The following is a 7,101-nucleotide window of genomic DNA, read 5'->3' as shown; positions in this document are numbered from 1 at the left end:
GACGTTAAGCAAGTATAATGAATAAAAAAATGACATAAATGTTAACTTGGATAGAGAGTTGTCTCATTGACACTCATACCACATCTTGTATCTATTTATTGGTCAGAGCATATTGAAAGTAATTTATATTATTGATTTTAACAACCAAGGTTTAAAGAAAAAATTTGAAAAGTTATTTGGTTTTTGTCTCTCCTGTGGGTTTTAAAATCGCAGAATGTGAAACATATGAATTATAGTGACCATTTGGCAGCCACAGCCTTAGCTTTTTGTATATAACCTTATATTTCAGACGATATAAATTGAATACGATGATGCTTCATACCTTGTATGCAGACACCTCATGTTAGGATGTTTCTACCTCTCATATGTCCTTTGACCGTGATCTTGTTTTCTTGAGTGATTGCTTGAGAAAACAAATATTTGGGTTTTTTTTGTCATGTGAATTAGAAATACTCACTTATGAATAATATGATAACTATAATTGGTGTACTGATTGCTTGCAAGGTCTGCATGGATGTATGACAGAATAACGGGCCTTGGTCTCATTTCAGGGATTCAGAGGTCAAGGTTTAGTTTTCGTGGTAAAGTCAGTATATATGTCAGATACTATAAGCATCCACTTAGCCAACTATAAATGGTGTATGGAATGATTGCAATGTATTCATGGATTTGTGACCAAAGTTAAGTTTTCGTGGCTTATACATGTACCGTATTTCGGATATTTTAAGCGATATGTTAACTATATTATGCATAGGGAATGTTTCGCATGCGTGCATATCCGACTTGCAGGATTCACCTGGCATTGGCCTCGTTTCATAGATCTTTTCGTTTAGGTTTATTTAAGCCACTATTTCTAGTGTTTATGAACTGATTCGAATATTAACATTCTGTCTGACAGGTTTCGGATAACCTTCACATCACTTTCATGGTTAATTGGTCAATGTAAAGTGGTGATATCATCAGATACTATCAGTTAGAGTTCAAATATATTTGATGTATTAAATTATTGTAAGGTTTACATGACTGTCTGTCAGGGCTCATATAACCTTGACCTCATTTTCATGGTACATTGGTCAAAGTAATGTTTTTGTTGTTCGGTCTGTTTCTTTAGTACTTTTAGCAATGAGTTGATTATATTTGGTTAATGGAATGAATGTAAGATGTGCAGATCTGTTTGGCATGCTTTATCTAGCCTTGCACCTATTTTCATGGATAATTAATGTTAAGTTTATTTGATACTTGTATTAAAACCTCAATATTTTAGACTATCAACATAAATTCAGTCATACATGTAAGTAAAGCAGACACTACATTTCAGCGCGTGCAATCTTGTAAATTCATTAATGTAGTTTTTGTTGTTGTCGAGCCTGCAACTTTTGTTGCAGAAAGCTCGACTTAGGGATAATGATCCGGCGGCAGCGGCGGCGGCGGTAGCTAACTTCTTAAAACCTTTACATTTTAGAAGGTAGAAGACCTGAATGCTTCATACTTTGTATATAGATGCCTCATGTTACGAACTTTCCGTCAGTCACATGTTCAATGTCCTGGACCTCATTTTCATGGTTCAGTGACTACTTGAAAAAAAAGTTCATTTTTTTCGTAATGTTAAATTCTCTCTTATTTTAAAGAAATTGGATAACTATATTTGGTATGTGCATACCTTGCAAGGTTCACATGCCCGTCAGACAGTTTTGACTTGACCTCGACCTCATTTCATGGATCAGGGAACAAGGTTAAGTTTTGGTGGCCAAGTCCATATCTCAGATACTATTAGCAATAGGTCTAGTAAATTCGGTGTATGGAAGGACTGTAAGGTGTACATGTTCAACTGACAGGTGTCATCTGACCTTGACCTCATTTTCATGGTTCAGTGGTTATAGTTAAGTTTTTGGGTTTTGATCTGTTTTTCTTATACTATATGCAATAGGTCAACTATATTTGGTGTATGGAATGATTGTAAGGTGTACATGTCTAGCGGACAGATATCATCTGACCTTGACCTCACTTTCGTGGTTCAGTGGTCAAAGTGAAGTTTTTGAGTTTTGGTCTATTTTTCTAATACTTCATGTATTAGGTCAACTATATTTGGTGTATGGAAATATTTTATGATCTATATGTCTGTTACGCAGGTTTTATTTGACCTTGACCTCATTTTCAAGGTCCATTGCTAAGTGTGTAGTGTTTGTGTTTTGGTCTGTTTTTCTTAAGTTATAAGCAATAAGTCAACTTTTTTTGTTGTATTGATGAATTGTTAGCTGTATATGTCTGCCTGACATGGTTCATCTGACCTTGACCTCATTTTCATGGTCCATTGATCAATGTTTCGATTTCTTGGTTAATGTTGAGTTTATGTGACAGTTGTACAAAAATGTAATAAAGCTTTATATTTAGGTCTATCAACATAATATCAATGATTAGTAAAGAAGGCGAGACATTTCAGCCTGTGCACTCTGTTTTTTCTTTTTTTTATAAATCTGATGATTTGAGAATCTCTTTAGTTCACGTGTATTTGAACGTAAATGTAGGTACTTCTAAGAGCATCCCAATTAAGAATTATATAGAAGCCACTCCCCTTTATCCCACGTAGAGTTAATAAATCTTCAACAAAAACCATTTCAAAGAGATGACAGTAATTTTATATTATACAACTTATCAAACACCTCTTAATTGCATTAAATTTTTACTTTGACATCAGCTTCTCAGACCTTGATGTAATTAGTTTAATTTTTCTAGATGTACTTTCCAGCATCCTGCTTGGGAATCACCATTGATTTTCCACTTCATCAAGACCATTTTAATCACAAGGTGACTTCATGTAGAATTTATGATTTCAGTCATCAACCTTTATCTCAAAAAACATTTTTGCACATTAAAAGCCATGAAATTGCTATTACAGCTACCATAAACGTTAATCAATATGCCCCATGATAGATTAAAACCGGATGCATTCCCAGGTTTGGCATCTGAAGCTGATAGTATGCAGGATTTGCTGCCGTGATTTCTGAAATATAGTTTCCAATTGAATTATTGTAAGTACATGCAGAAATTGTTTTTTAACACATTTTTTTAATTTTGTTTCATATTTCTGTTTTGTTTCCATAAAAAGGCATGATAATACCAACGTCAGGCAAACGAATAGTTTCAGAAATCAGAGTTTTCTTATGATTGTTTTGTTTTCGTCTTCGTTTTTTCGCAGTTAACAAGTAGTTTCGGTCTGAAATAAATAATTTTGTCAAACTTTTATAGAATTTTATGAAACTTTAAAATAAGTTTTAATGTTTTAGAGATAATATTTGTATTTTCATTTTCATTATTTTTTTCATAGGTGGTCTATATATAATGCTCATAACATTAGTTTAAACATATTTATTTATAGTGGATTGAGAAACAAGTTTTGCAACTTATATTAATCCCTTTCCAATTTGCGGGTGCGAGTGCTGCCTTGTAGCGGCATTAGCCTGCTCTTTTTCGAAATCTACACGGGTCAGCCATGTATCGTCCCCTCCCGACGGACTATCATCGTTTCCTCAAGACCATATACCGTTGCAAATGGTGTCAAGGTGCTCATAACATTGACAGACAGTCTGGGATTAAATTGGTACGACATGATAAGTTTGTAAACTTTCATGTTTATATGGACTGTTATACAAATTGGATAAAGGCCAATCTTCAAAATCAAGAAATGACAAATGAATACAAAGTTTCATATTTTGCGCTTTTTAAAATTCTGTATGTGACGATTCGAATATAGAGACTTATGTTAGAAAGGCACTCTTTTATAGTTCAAACATATTTATTTATCGTGGATTGAAAACAAGATATTGCAACTTATATATATTATCCCTTTCCACTTTGCGGGTGCGAGTTCTGCATTGTAGCGGCATTAGCCTGTTCCTTTTAGAAATCTACAAGGGTGTCTTTTGCGTGCAATAGATATATCTTTCTCTTAACCGGTCAGTCATTTATCGTCCCCTTCCGACCATACTCGGAATCAAGGGAGAGCCGAAAATTAAGGTCCTGAAATTTTCTCCCGAGGAACGGGTATCGAACCAGGAACCTTTGTGTTATTAGTCCGTGCACTAACTACTACACCACGGATCCGACAGCATGCAGCACAGTTCTGTGGAACTCTAGATCTTAACGAATTTTGTTTTTTTTCATTTAGTTTCTGTTGTTTGTTTTGTTTTGTTAATTTTGTCTGTAAAATTCTGTAAAACAAAAAAAAAAGACATGCTTTCCCAAATCCTTTCTCAGTAGTGCAATAGCCAATGTGGGTAGATTCTTTTTTTTTAATTATAAAGAACAATATAGTAAGTATGTTAATGTTTGAACATAGTCGAAAACACTTTTCCTTTTTAATTTTGCAGTCGTTATAGGCATGTATTTTCATGTACAGGCTGTGTTATTGATTGTGATTCAAGGTACGTATCTCCTTACATTGTTTTATGGAAAACGTTGAAATACCAATGGAAACTGTATTACAAAATATGCATGATATATTTGCCACTGGACATTAAGTAACCAACCAATTAATCTAATGTATCTACAAAATAGATTGAACGTGTTAAATTGTTAAATTAAGGTTGATTAATGTTGACAAAGTTTTAACCATAGAATAAGCAAAAATTGCACAGTGCAAATATTAATCGTTAGAACTATTGGACCTGAGTGTTTGCACAATGACCGGCAGAATATAAAGTAAATAGTTTCAAAATTATCATGTTTGATGTCTGACCATAAATGTAGGCTAATTTCTCAATAAACGTTGAAATACCAATGTAAACTGTATTTGTAGGATATTTGCCACTGAACATTAAGTAACCAACCCAATTATTAATCTAATGCTATCTACAAAAAAGGTTGAAGGTATTAAATCATTAAATTGAGATTGATTAATGTTGACAAAGTTTAAACCACAGAATATGCTAATATTGCACAGTGCGAGTATTGATCGTCAGAACTACTTTCAAGAGTGCCTGCACAACAACCAGTTGAATATAGAATGTGAAAAGTTTCAAAATTACCACGAAAGCAATACTAAAATGATGACGAAAAGGATGTCATGCAGTAGTTGGGAAAGCATTTTCTTTGCACTTAATGGAGATGCAGAGACTATCATATATAAAAGCACGCATGTAACGTTGATATCAAGTAGAGTATTACAATAGACATAGAATTTCAAAGGAATTATCTTGTTGATTGTCGTCGGTTGCTGTCCGTCATATATGTTGTTGTTGTTGATTTTTTTTATAGTGTTAGGTGAAAAGAAAACATACCTTTTGGGTTTCTTTTTAAATTGTTTCATAGTTTGTCATGTCTCTCAATGCTGACTATACGTTTTTTGTCATTGACATAGGCAGTACAGTGACTTATAAGAGCTCATTTGGACTATTGTGTATAGTTTTCTCATTAGCTATCAAACCACATCACATTTTAATGCCATTCAATTCATTCATTCAAGCTAACAGTATTTCAATCAATGATAATCACATTTCATAGAGAAGTCCTATTCACAACGTTAATTACATTCGTTACAACGTATACAGAGCAGCTATATTTTGTATTATTTATCACCCTATATAGTATACCCTTTCTATGTCAATCTAAATTTAATTTTCATCATGCTATATAAAGAACCCACAAATTTGATTCATTATAACTTTGTTCTAGTCTAGATTATGCATGACATGTTTGCCAATGGACGTGTCAGTAAACAACAAATAATAGTAAATAAGAAGATGTTATTCGTCTTTAAAATTGTAGTTAAAGACAAATGTTTAAAATTATGGTCTTTTGGAACTTTCCTAGATTTTTGTATCTAAGAACATCTGGAACCAGAATGTAAACTATTTGAATCGGGATAGTGTAAAATGGTATATATAGCTCCTACGGATGAATTCTTTAATTTTAATTGATTAATGTATTGAATAGTTGCTGTTGTGTGAATAACGCACGTTCAGTGGCAAATATTTCTTAGCTTTAATCAATCGATAAGATACTGTTATTATGATGTAAAGTGTGTTTTTCCGTTAATGATGTTGTGATTTTTGCTAGTCGTATGTGACTTTGTGCTGATTATATCTTTTCAGTGTAATTCAAATGACTGATAAAAAACTTCAGGGGTCTGAGAACTAACAAGCTAAACATTCGGCTGAGCTTGTATACATACAGTGTAACACAGTTCATATTCATATCACATTTACATGTTCTTTTATTGAACATGCATTTTTAAAATTTGCAACTGGGCGCGAAACGTACATCCACCAAACCCCTTAGCTAACTGCATACAGTATTTTTTTCATTTTTATTAATTTATGGCAGAAGCTAAAAAAAAATATATATATATTAGTTACTTCTAAAGCAACAGTCTGTTATGCTGTCAGAAAAACATGTATATTCTACTAAATTGTAGAGGATTATTCTTTTCTCTATGAAAAAAACCCCAACATGTACAGTTTTACTTCTTAATTATTCCATAGCTAAAATCAGTAATTGACAAAATATGCATTGTTTCTAATTTCAACAGAAATACTGGTACCATGGGTACTGTGTGACTATTGTAACTTGGCTCTATACAAACCAACCACAGCGAACTGCTACGACACAAGTCATCCTTGTCATGCTGTCGATGGTGACCACAACCAGACATTTGTTTCCTGTAAGTCTGACCATCCCTGGTGGCAAGTGGATCTTGGGATGTCACACAAAATAAATTCCATCAACATTTCCTACTTGCAAGGAGAGTCAAAAGGTTCGTATATGCGTATTGATGACAGCAACCGCGTTAAAACCATCAAAACGAGACAATTTTTTTACCAAGTTAAAAAGTAAATTACATGTTTGCAAAAAATATGATATTTATCTCAAATGTATGTTAATTTCTTTCGTTTCTGAGAAGAAATGATTCCCCCCCCCCCCCCCCCCCAGCATTTGAATTGTTTTACATTGTCATTTCTGGGACTTTTATAACTGACTATGCGGTATGAGCTTTGCTCATTGTAGAAGGCCGTATGGTGATCTAAAGTTATTTCTGTCATTTAATTCTTGAGAAGAGTATAGTCTCATTGGCAATCATTCCAAATCTTTTTTTTTCTTATATTT

General features: G+C 33.3%; 1 long non-coding RNA gene across 1 annotated transcript; it reads left to right on the top strand.

Annotated features, from left to right (window-relative positions):
• Positions 1-2,936: 2,936 nt before the first annotated feature.
• On the top strand, positions 2,937-6,741 carry LOC134698853 (uncharacterized). Its single transcript, XR_010103491.1, has 3 exons — positions 2,937-3,029; positions 4,368-4,421; positions 6,527-6,741. It is a non-coding gene; the product is annotated as an uncharacterized LOC134698853 (long non-coding RNA).
• Positions 6,742-7,101: the final 360 nt, after the last annotated feature.

Source organism: Mytilus trossulus, unplaced genomic scaffold (assembly GCF_036588685.1).
Source record: "Mytilus trossulus isolate FHL-02 unplaced genomic scaffold, PNRI_Mtr1.1.1.hap1 h1tg000024l__unscaffolded, whole genome shotgun sequence".
Classification (NCBI taxonomy): Eukaryota; Metazoa; Mollusca; class Bivalvia; order Mytilida; family Mytilidae; genus Mytilus; species Mytilus trossulus.
Note: the sequence above shows the minus strand (reverse complement) of the source record. Positions and strands in the feature narration are given on the sequence as shown.